Source organism: Podarcis bocagei (assembly GCF_964188305.1).
Source record: "Podarcis bocagei genome assembly, chromosome: 14".
Lineage (NCBI taxonomy): Eukaryota > Metazoa > Chordata > Lepidosauria > Squamata > Lacertidae > Podarcis > Podarcis bocagei.
Window position 1 is genome coordinate 25,485,819 of NC_138139.1, and position 24,377 is coordinate 25,510,195.

General features: G+C 45.9%; 1 protein-coding gene across 7 annotated transcripts in view; it reads right to left on the reverse strand.

Annotated features, from left to right (window-relative positions):
• MCTP2 (multiple C2 and transmembrane domain containing 2) overlaps positions 1-21,947 on the reverse strand; it is a 120,377-nt gene extending 98,430 nt beyond the window's left edge. For 2 of the 7 annotated variants that reach the window (XM_081171089.1, XM_081171088.1), the window contains exon 1: positions 21,805-21,947. The gene's annotated coding sequence lies outside the window, so the exon portion shown is untranslated. The other 5 variants (XM_081171090.1, XM_081171091.1, XM_081171092.1 and 2 more) reach the window with 5 other exon arrangements.
• Between the last annotated feature and the right edge of the window lie 2,430 nt (positions 21,948-24,377).

Sequence of the window (24,377 nt, forward strand, 5' to 3'; positions counted from 1 at the left end):
TTTGAAAGACTCCTAGCCTTGCATCCAAACATAACCATTGTTTGGTCCCATCTGTTGGAAAGGCGATATCGGCATGATAGCCCTCACTTGGCAGGTATCAATAGAGCAAGAAAGAAGGCCAACCATTCAGTTGCACAAAGGTGCAACTCCTAAATGGCAACCTTTCACCAGGAGGACTTCTAACGCAAGGATGGGGTACACCTGTCTGAATTGGACAATGAAATTTGGTTAAATAACATTATGGAGTGTGTCAAGGGTTGGTTGCAGGTGTGAATAATTTGGTGGTGAGTTGGTTTTGGCTCGACCGGTGGTTAGGCATTGGGTAAGCCTATGTATTGGCTGAAGGGAAGGTAGTAGCCTCTGCCTGCCCCGCCCTAGTTAATGGTATCCTGTTAAAGGGATCCAGGGGGAGTGGCTTCTGTCTGATGCCTAGGGCCATAGCACTCATCCAATGGGGACCCCTCAGGGGGGTACACCTATTTGATGTAGGCCATAGGACTCCCCCTAATGGTGGTTTACACTTAGATGAATTCCCAGCAGACCGGCTGGAGTGATATAATCTGATAAAATCTGTCTTCACCCAATGCCTATGCCAAATGCTCACATCTGTAACCAATAAAAGGTGTGGTTGATTTGAACCCCGAAAACCATCTGTTGTTGTCCTGTCTGGTTATTTACCCCTAGAGAACTGTGAGGTCATGGGTAGGGTTGCCATATGTCCAGAAATTCCCAGGCATAGACAGAATACTGTAGTCGGAAGCAGTGTCTGGGTGAAAATTGCGTAAAAAAGGTCAACAGCTTTTGAAAAATGGCAACCCTAGTCATGGGGTCTTGGCACACAAATGTCATAATCCCTGATGACTGCCCATGAGGGCTGGGCTGGTGGGGAGCTGTAGCCCAGGAACATTTGGAGGGCCACAGTGCCCAATCCCTCATGCTAAAGGGACATCTAGAGCATCAACAGAAATATATGTCATTATAACAACCTGCAAAAACTATAAGGAAGGGAAGGCTAAAATAAAATAAAATAAAATACATCAGATGAGGGGGGCACATAATTGGATAGAAATTCTCAAACCATGCAATGGGATCTATTAACTCAATGAAAGCTTCTGTGACCCCAAACCATCTACAAACAATCATGCAGAAGGAATTTCCAGCCCTACCTGGAGATCCTGGGGGTTTGAACCTGGAACCTTTTGCACCCAAGACAGATGCTCAACCACTGAGCTATGGTCTGTCCCCAGTTCAGCTGGGCAAAATAGCAATATAGGAAACTATCTAATACCAAGCCAAGCTATCTCTAGCTCAATACTGTATACACTGACCAGTAAGTGGCCCTCTAGATTTTCAGACAGGGGTCTGGAAACATCCGACCACACCTGGAGATGCCAGATTTTGAACATGGGAGCTTTTACATGCAAAGTGTGTGCTCTCCCACAGAGACAGAGCCTCACCATTTGAGAATATGAATGCATTACCTTTTTTCCCCCAGAAAGAAAGGAACCCTCAACTATCAGAAGATGTTTCAAAGTTCGTCACAACAGTTCCATTCCATCTTCCTAATGATCTTCACACCGTGGCCACAAATGATTTGTGAGGCTTTGCTTTCGCTCTCTAAGTAGTAATTCAAACAGGAAAGCCATTTCCTTTCAAGATCCAGTCACTGTGGAAAAACAAGTTACTCTCCTCCTGTTTAGCTAGCCTTCAGCCATGAGCTGGAAGGCGGAGGCATTTACCGCATCCTGCAGGGGGGTGGGATCCTGAGATGCTTCTGTAAGCTTAAGAATTAAAGTATATTAACACTTTCCTCTCTACAAAAAAGTGTTATTTCATGAAAAGGAAAGGAAAAACTATTTCTGGCTAATTGTGTGCTATTTTAATATTAAATATGAAATGACATGTTTGGGGGTAAATGTAAAAGTAAAGGTAAAGGATCCCTGACCGTTAAGTCGAGTCACAAACGACTCTGGGGTTGCGGCGCTCATCTCACTTTATTGGCTGAGGGAGCTGACGTTTGTCTGCAGACAGTTTTTCCGGGTCATATGGCCAGCATGACTAAGCCGCTTCTGGCGAATCAGAGCAGCGCACGGAAACGCCATTTACCTTCCTGCCAGAGCAGTACCTATTTATCTATTTATTGGCGGTTCGAATCCCCACGGCGGGGTGAGCTCCCATTGCTCAGTCCCAGCTCCTGCCAACCTAGCAGTTCAAAAGCACATCAAAGTGCAAGTAGATAAATAGGTACTGCTCTGGCGGGAAGGTAAACGGTGTTTCCGTGCGCTGCTCTGATTTTGCCAGAAGTGGCTTAATCATGCTGGCCACATGACCCATAAAAACTGCGGACAAATGTCGGCTCCCTTGGCCAGTAAAGTGACTGGACTTAACTGTCAGGGGTCCTTTACCTTTATATATCTGAGTTTCTAACACTGTATGAGTGTCTTTCTTTCTTTCTTTCTTTCTTTCTTTCTTTCGGTACTGCACTTTCTCTTGGGAAAACCCACATCTTACTGCTGAATCAGAGCAAACAGCAATCCGAAGAAAACCATTGCAATTTGCTCTAATTCAACATTAAACATGGGTTTTCCCTGGGAAAGTGCTGGGGCAAAAAATAATAATTGCTCAGACACTGGAGCTTTAAAGCTGGGACCTGTACCCAGAAATGCAACACAAAAGAAAGTCTGGATGATCCCTAAGTCACAGAGTAGATGCTTTGCACACCAAAAGGTCAGATGTTCAATCCTTGGCATCTCTGTGTGGGTATTAACTGCTAGAATTTCACTGCCAGTCAGCGCAGACAGCACTGTGTTAGGTGGACCAAAGATCTGATTCCGTATCAGAGGGAAAGGGGTCCAAGGTTGCAAGGGGTTAAAGGCTCATTACTACCGTATTTTTGGCTCCATAAGACATACCTTTTTCCTCCTAAAAAGTAAGGGGAAATGTGAGTGCATCTTATGGAGTGAAGGGCACTGCGCAGAGAGGGAGAACTGTGAAGGGCCCCTTCAGCGACGCGCCTGTCCTGTGAAGACAGAGGAGAAACAGAAGGGGCTCCTTCTGTGCCTCCTCCCGCTTCACTTAAGGGGCGCTGCACAGAGAGGGAAAGCTACGCAGTGCCCCTTCAGCGAAGTGCCTCTCCTGGCTTCTGCCTTAGCCGCGTGCAGCCTCTTCAGGCAGGGGGAGCCTTCATCCCGCTGCCCTGAAGAGGCTTGGTGCGGCTATCCCAGAAGCCAAATCCCTCTTGCTGTTCTGGCTTCTGGGATTCAGAATATATTTTTTCTTGTTTTCCTCCTCCAAAATCTAGGTGCACCTTATGGTCTGGTGCGTCTTATAGAGTGAAAAATACGGTATTTCTGAAGCAGGGTCACAGCAAGGTCGCTGTCTCCAGCATCCTAGAGCAACTCGATCAACATGGAAGGGGAGATTTTTAGCCACAGAAAAGATGTCTTCTCACCCTTTGTGCTGATTGGAGTCAGAATGAAAGGTGAGTCAGCCACTGAGGATTGGCTTCTAGGGCCTAGGGTCACTCTGAGGAGTTATCTGTATGCTCCAAAGCTAATCATTTAAATACACTGGGGGGGGCACGACCCAAGATGTTTCAGTTTCAAGAGAATGGTGTGAAAGTTCTGTTACTTGCAATGGAACTTCAAGGAAAGCACAACTTCAGTCACTCCACAATAAGACACTGGGGCACTCCAAATCGCATGTATGTGCACAGAAAATAGAGCTAGCTGAAAGGCAGGCCATGGAGGGCTGCATCAATTGCCGCAATGCATCCCCAATTATTATGATTGTGGAATTATAATATAATATCATCTCAAAAGTTTGTATTGCCTTAGAAGGACTGTGGCTGTGAGGGGGTCTGGCTGTGACTATCAATGAAAGGACCCTCTACTTCTGCGTTTGCCAGTGAGCTCAGTGTTATTATCAAGGAAGGGACACAGTTCCGTGGTAGAGCATCTGTTCTGAAATGCAGAAGGTCCCAGCTTCAATATGTGGCATCTTCAGGTACGGCTGAGAGAGATTCCCATCTGAAACCCTGGAGGAGCTGCTGGCAGTAAGTGTGCACAACACTGAGCTAGACAGGTCAGTGTCCTGATAAGGCGGCTTCCTATGTTCCTCAGTTCCTATGTCCCTAAGCCAGCAGAGTACTACACCAAAAATGTCTGAAAAGCAATGGCATGCCCATCCAGGGAATCCCACTCTTTGCAGCCTGGTTCCTTGTCTGAAGGAATCAGTTGCTCAATTACTTCTGCTTGCAACCCTTGGCTGCACCCATCAACTCTCCCAATTCTGAAAGGGACAACAGCAGGCCGCCACATGCTCAGAGGTGTTTTTAAGCACAATTCAACCTTCTCCTTTTGCCAACGATTAAGATGGGGTGGGGAAATCCTGCTTCCTCTTGCTGATTCTTAATTGTTGTGGCAATTCAAAGCATTTCCAGAGCAAGCAGGCTTATGCAACCAATCCTGCCTCACGTTGCCTGCCAAGATCTCCAGGACTGGTCTAGCTGAGAAACCCATGGCCCGAAGGCAGAGGGAGTCAGCTTTCTTGGACAAAGGGAGCAGAAATTGAGGCACAATTAAAGGGCAATGGCCTTATTTGGTCTACTAAACTTCACTTTAACTCATCAGTTAGGGAGTCTAATTCACAAGTTATGAGCAGGAGGAAGGACTGTGGCTCTGTGGTAGAACACAGAAGGTCCTAGGTTCAATCTCCAGAATGTCCAGCTACAGCTGCAAACAGACCACTGGGTAAAGTAGAAGACACCTAACTGATGTAAACTGTTCACAAACCTAGTTTTTGACTGCAGTATTTACACTGCATATGCATGGAATGTTTCTTGGAGGGTATATGCGGATGGCTTGCTATATGTATTTTCAGAAACTTAAAAATAAAGTTAAGAAAAAGAACAGGGAGAGAAGACAACAGCTGGCCTATTTCAGATTTTAATTTTTTAAATACAGTCTTATGTATAACTACTGTAAACCACTCTGAAAAGCTTTTATGAATCATAGTACAGTGGTACCTCGGTTCTCAAACGTCTCCATTGACAAATGTTTCAGAACCCAAACGCTGAAAACCCGGAAGTAAATGTGTTCATTATTTAGATCCATTCCAACCTGGGTTCAGGCCTGGCCACAGAACTGAGTCAGCCTTGGTTGCCCTGATGAGTTTGAATCCTGCCAAGATGGAGGCACTGTGGATTAGTAGCTCCTGTGTCCAAGAAAGTGGTCAGTTGCCTACCCTGGATGGATGGGGCTGCACTCCCCCTGAAGCTTCCCAGTTTGAGGGTGCTTCTGGATACAGTTCTGTCACTGGAGGTTCAGCTAATCTCAGGGGCTAGAAATGTCTTTCACCAATTGCAATTGGTTCGACACCTGCAGCCATTCCTGAACCAGAAACCCTTGCCACACAACGAATTGAAGAAAATGTTTAAGATAGCTTTCAACAAAAAAAGAAGCTTTTCTTTTAGGGATAGTAGGTAGTGAGATACCAAAAGACAAAAAATAATTATTATTTATGTATGCCAGAACTGAACCCAAAATATTCCTGGTTAGGCAAGCCTACCCAGCTGCTTAGAAAGTTGAAGTAATTATAATTTGCTTTACTATTTCAACTTCTGAATGTTTTAAAATATGGTTGTGATTTTTTCTCTCTCCGTTTTATTGTTTTATCTTTTTGTAAACTGCTTTGAGGTTTTTAACAATCAAGCGGTATATAAATTTTGTGAAATAAATAAATAACTTGCGTTAAAAGTGGGCAGCAGCAAGTGGGCCGCATTCATTAGGACGCTGACACTAACCTGTCCCCTCCTACTTTTCATGCAAATGTTCACCCTTCACTTTTGTTTCTGCAACTAATTCATGGTGTGTCATTGCACCTGCACGTTTTTGCCAGTCTCGGTTCGCTCCAAGCCACAATAGTTAAATGTGTCATTTGCAAAGTGTTGTTTGAAGCAAGCCATGGCTGACAGATACACCTGTGCATTGGCAGCACTGCGCTGTAATTAGCTCTGAAAACAAACCAAAACAAGCACAGAGTAGGGAAATCTACATGTGCAGGTTGAACTGTGAAATAGAGCAATGCAACTAGTCTGTAGGGCACTGTCGATCCTCTCAATGTGGCTAGGGGATGAGGGAGCATTATAACCAAGCCGTGCAATCAAAGCAAAGCAAAACACACCCACAGACTGATTATTACCTCCAGATGATCAAGAGGAGGCTTAAATCAGGTAGGCTATGAAATCAACTTCCCTGGCCAAAACAAACAACCATTTGTTTAAGGTGGAACTTCCCAGCTTGTCCTTGAAATGCAAACAACATCCCACTTAACATTTAGAGACGTCAATATTGAGTTGCTTTAACTATTTGGCAGCATTCGGAGCGCGGATCTTCAGTGGGCGAGTCACTTCCAAGCTAAAGTGTTCCTCCTGCAGCCGCCACCACCCACCCGTTTCTATCGGAGTTTTGTTTAAGGTTTGCATTTTCAAAGATGGTGAAAGAAACAGATCACAAGCACGGATCAACTTTACTTCCATCTTGAGCATAGCTCAGTCAGTAGAGCATGAGACTCTGAATCTCAGGGTTGTGAGTTTGAGCCCCACATGGGGTGAAATATTCCTGCATTGCAGAGGGTTGGACAACATGATCTGTGATTCTGTTCCATATGGGGAATATCAGAGGGTGCAGCTTCTCTCCTCTTTGGAGTAAGCTGAACCTTCCAATATTCTCTCACATCTGCACTGAAGATACAGGAGGCCAGTCATCCTTTGCTACTGGTCATTCTGAAAAGAGAAATAAAAGATAGGGAGGTGGGTCTGGAAGGATAAATTTGTCCATTTCTGTTCTTTCTCATTTTTCCAATCTTAAATTCAGTTCTTCACATTTCTGGGGCAACTTGTGATTTAAAAAAAAAAAATCACTGCGAAAACTTTATAGCATTTTTGAGCTAGATTGGGATGGGGCAGGGATTTCACTCGATGTACATTGCCTACTAGGTTACCCTGCTGCTGCACACACATACCCTTGAATAAATTGTAGTATTTGTCATCAAACAATGCACAATTATTATTTTTTAAATGGGTCTATCTGGAGGCAGTGCTCTTTGTAAGAGAAGGAAACCAAAATCATCAACAAGAAACCCTGTTTGCTGATGATAGACTTCCAAACAGACACCACCACTGATACTTGGACCAGAAGACTATACATTGATTTAAAGAGCCAGATGTCCAAGCAAACAGTCATGCAATCATGATCTTCAACTTTGGACCCCCAAATGTTGTCGGACTGCAACTTCCATCAGTTCCCTGCTGGTTTAGTCAATGATAAGGGATTACAGGAGTTGTAGCCCCAAAATATCTGGGAACCCATGGCAGAAGAACACTGATACATACATGTGAACAGAGACCCAGTTTCTGCTATACAGGACAATTAATTAGTCCAAATACTGTATTTTTAAGTGTATAAGACAAGGGGGTTTTTTACTCTAAAATAATATTAAAAAACATGCCTCGTCTTATACATGGATAGTGAATGGGGTGGACAGGTGATTGTCTGCAGCCATGAGCAGGAGCTTGTCAGTGACAGTTGTTGGCTGCTAGAAGGGCTGCTTTGGATTGGCTGCTGCTACTCTAATTAGGTTGGTGATTGGTTTATGCAGCAAACACTGCTGTTTATTGGCTTCCGCTGCTGTGATTGGTGGCTGCTGTTTTGGGACACATGCAATTGTGATTGTCAGTGGACAACTTTTCTCAGGTGGGTTAGAGATTTTCTGCTGGGGAAGGGTCTGTTGGCAATTTGCTGTCACTGTGTCAAGTGGGCGTTCATCGTCGGTGCTGCAGGTGAGCGATTTTCGGCAATTCTCCCTCCCCCCCAAAAAAGCTGTAAAACTCTGGGCAATCCTGGGCAATCCTCCACAAAAGAAGCTCAACAACTCTGAGCCATTTCCCCCCTATTTTCTTAAATTTGAATCCACAAAAATAGGGAGCGTCTTATACATGGGGGCGTCTTATAGACGAAAATGTACGGTAGCTTGGAGATATAACAAGGGCTGCAATCCTAACCGCACTTACTTGGAGTAAGCCCCGCTGAATTCAGTTGGTCTCACTTCTAAGTACATCATCTAAGTACAATAATCAACTTGTGGATGAAAACAGGTTTAATACTAAGAACTTATTCATTGCAAAGTTTTGTGTTGTCCATGTGACATTCCCTCTCTCTCAATCACTCATTCCCACACTTGGGACTAAACATTTCAAATTCCTGTATGCCAAAGATAGATCACAGGTAGATCACCTATGTGTGTTTTTCCTAAACCTACTAGTCACCATGTTTATGTTTTTCTCTTACTTTTTTTTTAAAAGTTCATGCTTCTCAGAAAAGTACTCAACTTACAGGGTAGGAAGGCATCAGATCTATCAGAGTGGGTTTGCTAACACCAGTGCACAGTGAAACCTAAGCTCCCAAATTAGTTTTCTGAAGCAATGCAAATTTTCTCACCGACAAACAACCGCCTACTGTGCCCTGAGGACAGAAGTGGTGCCGCTCTATACTTGTTAAGGAGAATTTCCTTGGAAGAAGATGATTGCACCATAATGGCATAACCTTGCTCAAGCAGGCTGACTTCAAGCAAATCATGAGTTCTGCCAGCACTTGAAAGGGAAGAGAGACAGCTCAGTGGTAGAGCACATGGCTTACAGGCAGAAAGTCCCAGGTTCAATCCCTGGCAACTCCAGGTAGGGCTGTGAGAGAACCTTATCAGAAACCATGGAGAGCTACTGCCATTCAAGAGTAGACAATACTCTGCTAGATGGACCAAAGGTCTGATTCAGTAGAAGGCAACTTCATATGCTCCTGATAATACACTTGTAGGTGTTGGGAAACTGCCAGGGAGATAACGTCCATCTGAGCCCCCAAGCCGGAGTTCTGGACATCCATCGGCCTCCCGTAGTCACGCAGATCCAACAGTTAGGGGCACAAAGCCTTTGGAAATTCCTAGCCACATTCCTAGGCTTGGTGCACCCTCTTTCAGCAGAAAGCACAGTCAAAAGCTTGCATCACAGAAGAGCAGAAGAGCATAATTTACAGACTTTATTAGAACATGAACAGAACAAAAGAAAACACGTCCATTCTGTCAGCGTCTCTGAGCCGACTGACCAAAACCGAAAGGAATATCAGACCATAAACATCCTGTGATTAGGACATGCGCAGACTCTGTGACTCCCCAAAGCCTGCTCCCTTTAAGGTGGAACGGAAATATCCTAACATCCTCCCCCTTTCCGTGTAACCTGTTGTACCTGTGGTTCACCCAATTGCAACCTTTGTACATAAACCTTAAGTTGTTCTTTGTTAACAACCTTAGACAACAGATCAGCAGGAATTTCATTTCCTGCCATGTAGGACACCCGAATAAGTCCTTTCTGAATACACTCTCTTGCACGATGTAGCTTAATCTGCAAGTACTTGGTTCTCTGCTTGCAACTCTCGGAGTTCAGCAAAGCCAAACAAGATCTATTGTCTTGATACACTTGTATAGGACATTTCACAGACACCCTGATGTCCTTAAACAGTTGCATCAACCATTCACAATCCATGAGTGAAAATGACAGAGCATTGAGTTCTGCTTCACAGGAACTTAGGCTCACTGTTGTTTGCTTCTTGCACAACCAGTCAAACAGGCAGTGGTTGTACATGTAGCATACTCCAGAAGTGCTTGTGCCATCCGTGGTGTCACTTCCAAAACTTGCATCTGCAAAGATTTCAAGACCTCCAGTCTTCTGACTGGTGAACCTCAGCCTGTAGTGCATAGTCCCTTTCAAATAGCGGGCTATGCGCTTCAGAGCTTTCCAATCCTGAACCGTAGGATTGTTGGCATGTCTGCTAAGCAGATTACAGCTTACAGCTATGTCAGGTCTTGAACATCTGGCAATGAAATTCATCTTGCCTAGAATGCATCTGTACAGCGTTGTGTCAGAAAACGCTTCAGCAGTACTGTCTACCTGGTAACCTGTCACCATCGGTGTGTCTGCTGGGTTTGCATCAACCAAATTCAACCTGGTTAACACATCAGCAATTTTCTGTGTTTGGTGTACCAGAAAATTACCTGCTTGGTCCTTCTCCACCTGCAGAGAAAGATAGTTGGATACCTCACCAAGATCCTTCATGTCAAAGTGCTCCTTCAGCTGAGCTAGGGTGCTTTGATAAAAAGCCTGATTCTTCCAAAACATCAGAAGATCATCAACAAAACATAAACAATACAGTTTGTTTTGCCCCTCCTCCTTGACAAACACACATGGATCAGCTTTGCCCTGGTGAAAACCTAGAGAAAGCAATGTCTCAGTGAGTTTTGTGTTCCAACACCTGGCACTCTGCTTAAGACCATATAAGGATTTCCGCAGTTTACAGACCATTCCCTTTTGTATCTGCATCCCATCAGGTGGAAGCATGAACAGCTCCTCCCCCAAAATCCCGTACAAAAAAGCTGTATTAATGTCATGGTGGGTAACATGCAGTTTCTCCTCCGCAGCGATCTTGAGCATCAGCCGAATGCTCTCATATTTGACTGTGGGAGAGTAGGTCTCGTGGTAATCCTGTCCTGGTACCTGTGAAAAACCTCTGGCAACCAATCTGGCTTTGTGTCTGACTACCTTGCCATTCTGGTCTGTCTTGGCCTTGAAGACCCATTTGCTGCCAACCAGTCTCATTCCTGGGACTACCGGTACCAATTCCCAAGTTTGGTTCCTGTTCAAGGAATCAACTTCAGCCTTCATGGCATTAAGCCAAGGCTCAGCATCTTTAGAGGTCAACTCCTGAACCTCTTTGAAGCTTGAAGGTTCCCATACCTTCTCTGAGCTACTAAGAACAGCAGTTGCTGTCTTAGCAAACTCATCAGCATACCTCTTTGGAGGTCTGCCCTTGGTCGCCCTTTCAGATCTGCGTACTAGACGCAAGTCTTCTGGACTCATCTCCTCTTTCTTAGGAGAAAAATGACCAATGGTGAACAGTGGTTCCTCCAGTTCATTGTCAGACGCATCAGATGGTCTGACTGAGGCCTGTGCGCTCTTGTAGTCTGCTGTGTCATCACTGTCACTGACACCAGCAGCAGCAGCGCCGCCCACTGAACTGGAATCCGAACTCTGATCATCATCATCATCATCATCCTCATCATCATCATCCTCATCCTCATCATCAGCAGCAGCTTCCTCAGCTTTAGCTGCTTGCTTGACATCACCTTCATCCTCCTCTGGGTAACTCTGGAAAATTCCCACATTTTCCCCCCACTTAGGATTGTACTCAACACTCCTTGTGAACTTAATGGATTCAGAGTCAGTCATCCATACCCTGTATGCACCTTTTTCGTACCCCATGAACAAACCATGTGCCCCACGCTTCCCAAGCTTGTTGGTTTGTTGTGTGCGTACCCACATGTCCGAACCAAAGATTCTCATGTGTTTGGTGTTGGGTTTCTTGCCAAACATCTTCTCATAGGGGGTACAACCAATTGGTGATGACAATCTGCGATTAACGGTGTAAACCAAATTCCCCAGAGCCTCCCCCCAAAACTTATCAGGGAGATTGGCATCATGCAACAAGGTTTTGATTCCTTGCAGCAATGTTTGATTTGCTTTCTCCGCAAGTCCATTCATCCATGGCGATCTGGGCGTTGACATGTCATGCTGGATTCCCTTCTCAGTCAGGAAAGCTTCAAACTGCTGAGAAGTGAACTCCCCGCCCCGATCAGTAAACAAGCAAGAAATACGTTTACCGTGCGCATTCTCCAACCAAGCACAGAATTCCTTAAACTTTGGAAACGCTTGCGATTTCTGTTCGAGCAAATACACATGAATGTACCTCGAAAAAGAATCAATCAGAATCATGAAGTACCTTGCTCCTCCTATAGAGGGCGCAAGTGGACCAACCAGGTCCGCATGCACTAGCTGGTAGGGTTTGGAAGCCTGCCTGCTAGACTCCTTGCCTTTTGGAGCAACCTTCACCTTGTTCTCCGCACAAGATACACATTTCATGTGAAATTTACAGGGTTTGATGTTCAAACCCTCAACCACCTCTGGCATCTTGGCCAGTGCCTTCCAAGAGAGGTGACCAAATCTTCGATGCGCATCATGAATGCAACCTGCATGAAGAACTTTGTTAGTTTGTGCAACACAACAAGAATCAGCATTATTCACAACAGCAGTGTCATCATAAGTTATATGGAACAAACCATCCATAAACTTTGCATGCAAATAGTCCTCTTTGCCTTTACTGATGACACAGACACTCCTCTTGAAGGAAATCTGAAAACCACGTCCAGTAAGCTGTGGGACACTCAACAAGTTGCTCGCTGCTCCTGGAACAAACAGTACACCGCTGATGGTTGTGTGCAAACTTGCAAGTTTCACAGTCCCTTCTCCTGCAATTTTCAATGTCCTTCCATCAGCCAGGTGGATCTCACCTTCCTGAGGCTTGAAGGAGATAAAGAGATGCCTGTCCTTGGAAACGTGGCGGGTGGCACCTGAATCCACAATAAATCTGCCTTTGGCTGTTGGAGCAGTCTTTACAGCAAGCAAACCCTTGTTTTGCAGCTTGCCCCCCTGCTGCTCCTGGCCAGCAGACTTGCCTTTAGCCTTTGGTGAAGCTGTGCCAGCAAGCAAAACCTTGCTTTCCACTGGCGTGGGCTTTTGCAGCTTGCCCCCCTGCTTCTGGTCAGCAGACGTGCCTTTAGCCTTTGGTGAAGCAGTGCCAGCAAACATCGCTTTGTTTGGCGCGGGCTCTTCACCCTCCCTCTGCTCCTGGCCATCTGCAGGTGTCTGCCTGTGGCTCTGTTTACCTTTGCCTTTCCGGCCTCTGCAAAGGCGATGGCCTTGGTTCCCATGAGAAACAGAGCTCTCAGCTGCCGACTCCTTGGCTCCCCCTGGAGGCTGGAATGCTGCCTGGGATGACGTGACGGTCAGCTCCCCCTGCAGCTTGCAACCGGTGCCCTCAGCATCCCTGCAATCACCCGCATTCTGGGAAACAGCTAGGACCTCCGATGCAGTCAAACTCTGGGCTGGGATTATTGGCAAATGAGCTTTTTTCAAAGCAGACCACATTCCACGTGCAGTGGTGTTGCCAGCCAGCGTCTTTATTTCCTCAAGAGATACGGATAGGACTATTATGTCCATCGCTTTCGAATCATGCGATTTCCATCTCTCTGTCAGAGGAACTGGGGGGGCTTCAGAAACAACATGCCAGACCCCAAACTGACGCAGCAAAGATTCACACCATTTTGCCCAGGGTTCATAATTCTGCCCATCCAACTTAGGACACGGAGCAGTTTCTGAGGTCTGTAAGAGATCCATCTCAGCTTTTTACTTGAGCCGTGAGCCCTATGCCTTCAAAGACTCCTTATCTTGGCAGCTATTAATCACGAAGTCTTTGGCTCAGCTCCCAGGCCAATTAAGCCTTGCCGGAGTTCAAAGACTCCTTGCCGAGGTAAAACAGGAAAACGTCCCTTCCTTTCGCTTTCCCCACTTCATACCTCAAACGCAGTCTGTTGCAGCTTTACTCTCCTGTAGGTGCCGTGAATCTGGGCCCATAACCTTGTTGTTGGGAAACTGCCAGGGAGATAACGTCCATCTGAGCCCCCAAGCCGGAGTTCTGGACATCCATCGGCCTCCCGTAGTCACGCAGATCCAACAGTTAGGGGCACAAAGCCTTTGGAAATTCCTAGCCACATTCCTAGGCTTGGTGCACCCTCTTTCAGCAGAAAGCACAGTCAAAAGCTTGCATCACAGAAGAGCAGAAGAGCATAATTTACAGACTTTATTAGAACATGAACAGAACAAAAGAAAACACGTCCATTCTGTCAGCGTCTCTGAGCCGACTGACCAAAACCGAAAGGAATATCAGACCATAAACATCCTGTGATTAGGACATGCGCAGACTCTGTGACTCCCCAAAGCCTGCTCCCTTTAAGTTGGAACGGAAATATCCTAACAGTAGGATGAGCTGGAAGGGGACACATGCACAAATGGTGTACACAATGGTGGTTTAAAACACAGAGAGGTCATTTCAAGTTGCATCTGCTGTACATATTGAAGCACGGTAGGGATTTCACTTGATGTACATTGCCTACTTGGTTATCCTGCTGCTGCACACACATACCCCAAATTCCTGTTTATGAATCATAGAAGCTGTATTCTAAGCATGTGCTACCATTTGAGCATGGGCAACAGCTGTCTCAAATGTGCACATTTTAGCTTAACTGCAAAGTCAATGTGGCTGAAGTTTTCTATGTGGATCGAAGCTGGTTTGAGGTATCAAACAGCAGGATTTCTCAAGAAACTACAGGATAGTTCTGGATTGTGGTGTGAGTCATGTGTACACATCTTTGAACACCAGCAATGGGAGAGCACTAGAGTCAGAGTTAAGGGTAATGTGCACATAGACTGAGCTAGTTTAGAAAAACAGGAGAACCCTCAGTTCTAACACTGCACAATTCCACACCAGCCTGCTATGGTTTGACTAAGCTCCCTCACCATCACATCTAAGACATTTAGTATGTCAAACAGGCTAAGGAGATATTCTCTCCATATAGCCCTGCTCCTCAAACAGAAAAAATCCTGTAGGTTCTATAAAAACCACTGAAGTTATAAACTGTAGACCCCCAAGTCTCAAACTGAAGACTTGAATGATGCCATCCTAGAGCAGATTACCAAAAAGGAGAGATGTTGTAGTCATGTGAAACTGCACCTACCCAGATATCTGCTGGAACTCAAACTCTGCTAGCCATGTTAAGCTCCAACAAATTTCTCAATTGCCTCATTGACAATTTCATTTCCCAGAAGGTGGAAGAAGCAACAAGAGGATCATCTATCTTGGACCTGGTCCTCACCATTAAGGAGGAACTGACCAATGAAGTGAAAGTACTGGAAACCTTGGGAGGAAGTGATCATATCCTCTTCAGATTCATTATACAAAGGCAAGAGAAAGCTGAGTGCAGTCAGACATGCACTCAGGACTTTATGGCCAATTTCAAAAAGCTTAAGGAACTACTGGGTCAGAAATACCCAAAGAGAAGGGAGTCGAAGATGGATGGGAGTTTTGTAAAGGTGAAATATCAAAGGCACAAATGCAGACAATTCCAACAGGAAAGAAAAGTAGGAGGCATCTAAAGAAATGAATGTGGCTGCATAAGGAACTTACAGGTGAACTGCCATTTAAGAAGGGCATGTATAAGAAACAGAAGAAAGGGGAAATCACAAAGGAAAAGTATAAATGAATAGCCCATACTTGCAAGGAGACGGTCAGGTGGACCAAAGCTCAGGAGTTCAGGCTTGCAAGAGAGGTTAAAAACAATAAAAAGATTTATTGGGCTATGTTTGAAGCAAGAGAAAGAACAAGCAAGTTCTGCATGGAGAAGACAGAGAAATGCTATCGGGTGACGGAGAGAAGGCAGAACTGCTCAACACCTATTTTGGCTCTGTCTTCACCCCAAAGGAAAGCAGTGCCCAAGCTGGTGATAACAGAATAAACGATGCAAGGAGGGAGCTGTAGCCCAAGATGGGGAAAGAGGCAGCAAGGAAACACCTAGCTGCTTTAAATGAATTCAAATCTCCAGGGCCTGATAAGCTGTACCCAAAGGTACTAAAGTAACTTGCAGGTGTAATATCAGAGCCTCTGTCTATAATCTTGGAGAACAGGTAAGGTTCCTGCAGGCTGGAGATGGGCGAATGTTGTCCCCATCTTCAAAAGGGGGAAAAAGAAGACCCAGGAAAGTACCGACCAATGATACCAGGAAATAACAGGAAAGGTCCTATAACAGATAATTCAAAAGTTGGTCTGTAAGCACTTAGAAAAGAATGCTATAATTACTAAGACCCAGCACAAATTTCTCAAAAACCAGTCATGCCAGATGAATCTCGTTTCTTTTTTCTTTTCTTATTCTTTCTTTTTTCTTTTCTTTTCTTTTTTCTTTTCTTTTTTCCCCCTTTTTTTTTTTGATAAAGCTACAAGCTTGATGGATCAGGGGAATGTTGTGGACATAGCTTATCTTGATTTCAGTAAGTCCCCCAGGAAATTTTTGTGCAGAAGCTGTAAAATGTGGGCTGGACAAGCTAACTGTTAAATGAAATTGTAGCTGGTTGACTGACAAAACCCGAAGAGTGCTCATCAATAGTTCCTCATCATCCGGCAAAAAAATGAAAAGTGGCATGCCACAAGGTCCTGTCCTGGTCCCATTGTTCACCATCTTTATGAATGACTTGGATGAAGAAATTAAGGAGATGCTCATCTAATTTGCAGATGACACCAAGATGGGAAGGTTAGATAGTGCCACAGAAGACAGAATCAGGATTCAAAATGACCTTAACAGTTTGGAGAACTGAGTCAAAACTAAACTAACAACATGAATTTCAATAGGAACAAATGTAAGATTCTGCACTTAAGCAGGAATAACCCGCTATACAAATATAAGATGGGGGACACCTGGCTTGCCAGTAGTACATGTGAAAAGGATTTGGGGTCTTAGTAGACTGCAAGTTTAACATGAGTCAACAGTGTGATGCAGCAGCAAAAGAAAGAAAGAAAGAAAGAAAGAAAAAGCTAATGTTCTTCTAAGTTGCATCAACAGAAGTATAGTGTCCAGATCAAGGGAAGTAATAGTACCACTCTATTCTGCCTTGGTCAGACCATACCTTGAACGCTGTGTCCAGTTCTGGGCACCACAATCTAAGAAGGATGTTGACAAGTTGGAATGTGTCCAAAGGAAGGCGACCAAGATGTTCAAGGATCTGAAAACCAAGCCTTATGAGGAACAGTTGAGGGAGTGGGTATGTTTAGCCTAGATAAAACGAGACTGAGAGGAGTCTAGATAAAAGGAGACTCCCAGAAGATGGTAGCCATCTTATACTCAATACTCAAACACACAGGCCAATACTGAGTAACTATGAGTTGCTGCCAGGACGCAGGTGGTGCGATGGTCTAAACCACAGAGCCTAGGGCTTGCCAGTCAGAAGGTTGGTGGTTCGAATCCCCATGATGAGATGAGCTCCCATTGCTCGGTCCCAGCTCCTGCCAACCTAGCAGTTTGAAAGCACATCAAAGTGCAAGTAAATAAATAGGTACCGCTCCACTGGGAAGGTAAACGGCATTTCCGTGCGCTGCTCTGGTTCACTAGAAGCAGTTTATTCATGCTGGCCACATGACCCGGAAGCTGTCTGCGGACAAATGCCGGCTCCCTCGGACAGTAAAGCAAGATGAGCACCGCAACACCAGAGTCATCCACGACTGGACTTAACGGTCAGGGATCCCTTTACCTTTATGAGGTACTGAGTGTCAGTTGAATAAGAAAAGCACAAAATTGCACGACGAGGTGATGGTGGAATGAAATGTTGAAGGAAAGGGCTCGGTGGTTCATTGGCTGGCTGAAACCCTGAGTTGGCGGAAGTCAAAGATGCACAGGAATTTTCCATCCCACATTCAACTTTTTCTGCCTTATTTTTCAGCAAGTATATTAACTTTCACTGTTTTGTACCCAATGAGGGCAAAGACACTGGGTGACTGAAGGAAGCATTTGGCACATCCTAAAAACTTTCCTTTCCTGAATGTACTACAGTACAGTGGTACCTCAGGTTACATATGCTTCAGGTTACATACGCTTCAGGTTACAGACTCCGCTAACCCAGAAATAGTACTTCGGGTTAAGAACTTTGCTTCAGGATGAGAACAGAAATCGTGCTCCGGCAGCAGGGCAGCAGCGGGAGGCCCCATTAGCTAAAGTGGTGCTTCAGGTTAAGAACAGTTTCAGGTTAAGAACAGACCTCCGGAACGAATTAAGTACTTAACCCAAGGTACCACTGTAGTTCACTTTTCTTCCAAAGTTCTGCATCACCTTGCAATGGCTGTACCCAGCAGTGGGGGCTCTGTAGCCTTCCATATCCCTGTTGGACTTCAACTCCCATCATCCTTGACCATTGACCATGCTGGCTGGGGCTGATGGGAGCTGGAGTGTAGCAACAGCTGGAGGACCAGAGGTTCCCCATTCCTGCCTCACCCCCCTTCCACAAAAAGCTTTCTGGGTATAGGTAGGCTTGGGAGGAAAAACTCAGGAAGCAACGCCCCCAACACACACATTCATACAGATTCTCAAACAATTCCATGGTCACACTAGAGGCACAGCCTGACCATATAACTCAAATCACATAATTAATATGTCATTTAAATTCTGTGTATGTGGGGAGGAGGCTTAATTTATCCAGAAGAATAAATTGCTCACAAAAACCTCTGGCTACAGTGACACACCTCTGGCCACGGTGCTGCAAGTTACTTGGAGCATTAAACAACTGAAACAGAGTGGTTGAAAACACTACTTTTGTCCTTCAGCACAAGTCATCTTCCATGATCATTGAAAGAACCACAGAAACCACACCATATCTATCCCCACCTTAAGTCACACGTTAAATTCAATATGAGTCAATGCTCCTCTGAATGAGGTTTCAGCCTGAATGAGGTGTTAGCACCAACACTTCAGAAAGTTTAATATTAGCAGGCAAGGGGCGTGGGGAGAGCAGAAACCAAGTGTCACAGCTACCCAGCGGGGTTGCCAAATGTTCAACAGCCTTCAGACAGTAGTTAAACTTGCAGCTAAGGTGGTAAGGTTTTCATGCCCTTGCATCATTTCATCTTATAGTTTCTGCCGATCATGCTGTTATTTTTTTTTAGAAAAAACTTGAGAACATGCTAGGAGGGTGGAATTTGTTGATTGGCAACCCTACAAAAGATAATAAAAAGACCTGCCTTTAACTGCTGCCTAACAAGAAAACAAGGGACGCGGGTGGCGCTGTGGGTTAAACCACAGAGCCTAGGACTTGCCGATCAGAAAGTCGGTGGTTCGAATCCCCGCGACAGGGTGAGCTCCCGTTGCTTGGTCCCTGCTCCTGCCAACCTAGCAGTTCAAAAGCACATAAAAGTGCAAGTAGATAAATAAGTACCGCTCCGGCGGGAAGGTAAATGGCGTTTATGTGCGCTGCTCTGATTCACCAGAAGCAGCTTAGTCATGCTGGCCACATGACCCGGAAGCTGTACGCCGGCTCCCTCGGCCAATAAAGCGAGATGAGCGCTGCAACCCCAGAGTCGGTCACGACTGGACCTAATGGTCAGGGGTCCCTTTACCTTCAACAAGAAAACATTCAGAAAGTGAAGCATTTTCTGGCACAGAGATAACTGGTGGAGAAAGTTCCACCTGCTGAATTTCTATGTCTTGGGTTACTATTATAAGCACAGGAGTCAAGCTGGTAAATGATGGCAACCCTATTTGTCTACCGGTTTGGGACCAACATATTGGAAGAGCTGTCTTCGCCTTCATCAACCAGCCCAGCCACCATTTTCACTGTAAAGAGCCCTTGCTTTCGATCTCACTCCCATCAGAGGTGTGGCTGTCTGGGAAGTGGCACAGGGCCTTTTCAGTTGCAGCACCCAAGCTGTGAAACTACTTCCCCAGAGAGGTTCATTCAGCTCCCTTCCTGATAGGGATAGGGAAACGTTTTTGACCAGAGGGCCACATTCTCTTCTGGGCAACCTTCCAGGGCCACATGCCGGGGATGTGCATAATCAGAGATAAAAGTGGGCAGAACAACCAATGTAAATTTTGTTTTTGAACAAGAGGCTAGTTTCTACACATACTCACATGCCCCCCCCCTTTATCAAGGCAAGCAAGAAGCATTTAAGATTTCAAAGGCACTGTCCAATCAGGAAGAAATTCTCAGGGTGAGAAGCAAGGCCAATGAGGTGTATGGCCTGGAGAAAGTTCCAGGGCCAGATAGAAAGGAATGGAGGGCCAAATCTGGTCAGCAGGCCTGAGTTTCTCCATCTCAGCATTAGTGGCTTTTAATTAAAGGCTTTTTTATTCTATTTTGCCAAATCTTTGATTAAATTAGATATGATCTTTGTTTTATCCGACTCAGTTTGTTTTAAAGATCTGTTCTTTCATTGTTAACTTATTTTGAGCTATCCTTGTGAGTCTCCACTTGTGAGTCTTTTTTAATTAAATTAAATTAAATACTGTTCTAAGCCTATCTGCAGCGCTGGACCATCTAATAAATGTGTGCTCTCAGAAAACGGCAGAGGCTGTGATCCCAGAAATTAGCCTCCAGCTTTCTGCTTACGTGTTCCTGCATCAATAAATCCATCAGCCCAGCTAGCCGGTTGTTTAAAGAGGGGGAAGCTAGAGGCAGCTTCTCCATGTCACACCTATCTCTGGTGCACCAACTTAAGGAGAAGGGAGAAGTCCTTGAGATGTACGGTTCTCTCCAGCAGAAACAGGCCACAGGTTTTGGAGAAGCTGCTCCCCACCCACCACCAAGCCAGTGCTCAAATGATAGAGGGGGACGGATAGGCTTCCACCTTCATCTCTTAACTATTGTGGCAATGCATGTGTGTTTCCATAAGGATCCACAATTTTGACTAAGGTTCTGGGGAGTCAGGGTGGGGTTTGGGGGTCTCATTGTCTCATTCCCTTCCCTGCATTGATTAGACTATGGCAGTCAGCAGCTATGCAAATCGTTAGAGTTACCATTGGACCAGAACAGCCTGGCACAATCTTTGACAGACATGATTAAAACAGATCTACAGAAATAAACACACAGTCAAAACATAATGGAGATAAGCATTTATCTGCTTATTGAGCTGTGCTTTAAAAAAGGGTGGCGGGGAGTGGAGCGGGGAGTCCGGTTCAAAAGTTTACTCAGTTCTGGGACTGCCAACTCTGCCACTGGGCAGCTGATTTTGGGCATCACAAAATGACAGCAATTTGAGAGTTGTTTAATTTATTTGTTACTTGTACTGGAGGGAGGCACTTGTGGTATTTGACAGGCCTTAAGTATTTTGTACCTTGATGTGGAGGGCATTTCCTGTACCCCCTTACCTGGATGTAAATCCCAAAGAACTCTCTGTATTTAAGTAGACTGCATGTTCATTCTCTCTCTCTCAATGTATCTCATTTGCTTAGAAAAGCCTCCCCCTCCAGATTTCTTTGGACTTCACCACCACCACCCCTGAAAATAGGCCATGTTAGTTGGGGCTGGAGCAACATCTGGAGGGCACCGGGCTTAGAGGAGGCGAGACCATTTCCCCAGCAATCCTAACAGTCCAATCCGAAATCATGCCTACTCAGAAGTTAAACCCCAACCAGTTTTAGAGTAGAGCTGACTCTCAGGTGAGTGGGGTAAGGAGGATGGCAGCCCAACCAAGTCCCGCTGTAGGGATGCAACAGTAGAGTGACTGACTTAGAATCATACCATTGCACGGCTGGAAAGGACCACGAGGGTCATTTAGTCCAACCCCTGCAATGCAGGAATCTTTGCCCGACCTGGGGCTCGAACCCACAACCCTGAGAGAAAGAATCTACCTCCCAGGAAGTGGAGATTTTGGCAGCGTGGTGAGCGATTATCATATAAGGAGTGTTTTTCTTTCTCCTCACGGTCAACCTCCTCAGCAAGTTGAAAAGGGGCAGGAAAGGTGAGTGCATCCGCCTGTGCCCCACAACATCTCGACGGCCACATGCGCCTCTTCGCTTCTCCAGAGGCGCCTATCCTCTACTTTCCCAAGCGCCCAAATTGCGGACGGCGACTTTCAACTCCAAGCTCCCTTCCACCCACCCCGCTTTAAAAAAATCCCCCCAAAATCTCCTCTCCAAAAGTCTTTGTCCCCAGCTGGTTCTTCCCTTCCAGCGAGGGGAACTGCACCATCCACCAACCCCTCCGGTACCTTCCTCTCCGTCCCCGAAAACGCACAGAGACTCCTGACGCGCGGCGCGCCTCTCCAACCTTACCTGCAGTCCAGCGCGCGGCTCCTCCGAGGGGAAAATCGCCTCCGCCTTCGCCGACGCAGCTGCTTCCTCCTCCGGCTGCTGCACCCTCCCTCCAGCGGTTCGCCGCCACCTCTGACACTCCGAGGGGAGGAGCCGGGCCAAGACGGCTCTACCAGCGCCGGAGCGCAACCCCAAGCAAGGGAAAGGGAAGAAGAGGGCGCAATCGGGAGCCTCCTCCTGTCCCCGACTCGCGCTCTCTCTCGCCTTCCTTCCCTCCCTGGACTGGGAGAGATGGGCATCCGTCCTGGATAAGTTGCGCCTTGCCGGTAAATTAGTTGGCAATGAATGAGTTAAATGTCAAGGCTTTTTTTAAAAAAGGGGGGGGGGAGAAACTCTTATGCAACTGGAATTGGGCTTGGAATCCCGACCCACCCACCGCAAGCCACTACTCCTGTTTAACCACGCCCCTTCTCCTTGGCCACGCCCTTTCTTTCTTTAAGTACTGTAAATAGAAACCATAAATCAAGGGAAGGCGAGCATGTGCAGAGCGCTGGTCTCTCTTCTTTTCCCCCACCCCACGCTGCAACTGCAGCCTGGCCCTAGGCCAGCGGCAGCCAACACTGTGCTCTTCCATTTGTTTACTGGATCCCCTTTGTGAATCACTGAGTTTCACATTAAAAGCATGAGCAATAGAAGCAGTCTAAAACAATTCCATTTGTAAAGGGGGGGGGGAATACAATTCCATATAAGCAAGTTTCCAGGTTTTGTGGTGCTGTTAGCAATATGATTATGACAACCAGCTCTATTTCTGCTTTCCAACTAAATCCAAGGAAGCTGTCTGGGTTCTAAACTGGTGTCTGTCATCAGTAATGGACTGGATGCAGGTGAACAAATTGAAACTTAATCCAGACAAGACAGGGGTATTCTTGGTCAGTCAGAAGGCAGAACAGGGAATAGGGATTCAGCCTGTGCTAGATGGGGGTAACACTCCCCTTGAAGACACAGGTTGACAGTTTGGGTGTGTTTCTGGACTCATCCCTGTGTCTGGATGCCCAGGGCTCTGAAATGGCCAGGAGTGCAATTGCAGAGTTAGTGCACCAACAGCACCTGTTCCTTGAGATGGCTGATTTGGCTATGCAATACACACCTTAGTTACATCCCATTTGGTTTACTGTAATGTAATGTATGTAATGTATGTGGGGCTGCCTTTGAAAAATGCCGAGAAACTTCAACTGGCTCAAAGAGCTGCAGTTAGATCGCTGGTTGTGCCAGTTCTGCAGATCAAAGCACTTGAGTGGACATGTATGGGCAAGGCGATATCTAATCACTACACCTTGCTGCATTATGTTCCTGTCTGGAAGCCCTCTTGTTGAATGAGAATTTCATCTCCATATGCAGGTGCAGGGTCAGGTTCCACGTCCACCTGAGTCCCTCTGCACTGCTAGCTCCAGGAACTCTTTACCCAGTAGACACACTTTTTGGCTTCATTAAGATCTGGGATCCTCTCAAAACTGGTGCCAAAGTTTTGCAGCGTTTTGCAGCAAAAACCCCATGTTTTGCAGTGCCCCACAAATAAAGAAATGAATGCAGCAAACATAGGTTCATAGTTGGTGCCCCCAACTCAACGTGGTCCTATTCACTCCAAATTTTGGCAAAGGTTTTGCCGCACTTTGCATCAATAACCCCCACATTTTTCAGCACCCAACAAATGGAGGAACAGCCACTCAAACCCAGGAGTCAAAGGGGAACCAAAAACCCAACATTATCCAATTCATTCCAAACTGGTGCCAAACTTTGGCAAAAGTTTTGCAGGGTTTTTCACCAGCGTCAGTCGCATCTCCCAACACTCCCAAGGAGGAGGAAGACTGCTCAAAGGTAGGTGGGGGGAGGGGGCGAGCAGGTGGGGGAGGGTGGAGGGGTGCCCCGAATTGTCCTCCCAAAATTAGAGGTTGGCATTCAACTTAGTTTTACTCAGAGTAAAGCCACTGAAATTTGGCAGTCCCTCTTTGGCCATGGCACAATCCACCAGGAAATTGAAGTCTGTGTTAAAGAATGGGCAAATGAATGAGCATGCAGATGGTATACAATGGCTGGAGGATGTAGCCTTGTGCCTTTTGGGGCTTATCGAAGCAATCAGTCTTTGCGAGCGCTGACTGTGCTATAAACCCAGATGCCCTACCTTCAGCAAGCACTGCTTTTGTAGGGAAATATAATTCACCCCTCTACTCAAAACACTAATCTGTGTCACTGGGGAAATTAAATCTGCCTTTCAGCTCATTTCCTGCAACTTTTCATGCGGTGGTGAGTTATGTGTGGACAAACAGTGGCTGTACAAATAGAACAAGCACCTATTGCACAGTGCCCATGACATCGCCAGAACTGAAATCCCCTCTCTTCCATGAATCCCCTCTCTTCCATGGCCACAGCATTACAGAAAGTGTTTCTAGCTAATATTTTGCTTTATTTATTGCAAGGCCATATCGGCCACCGCTCCGAAAAACAACAGCAAGCGGGAAAAGAACTTGAGAAGCTTTTCAAAGGAAAGGAAAGGTGGTGACAGCCAGAGTTCTGGGATTGTTGCTGCATCATAACAA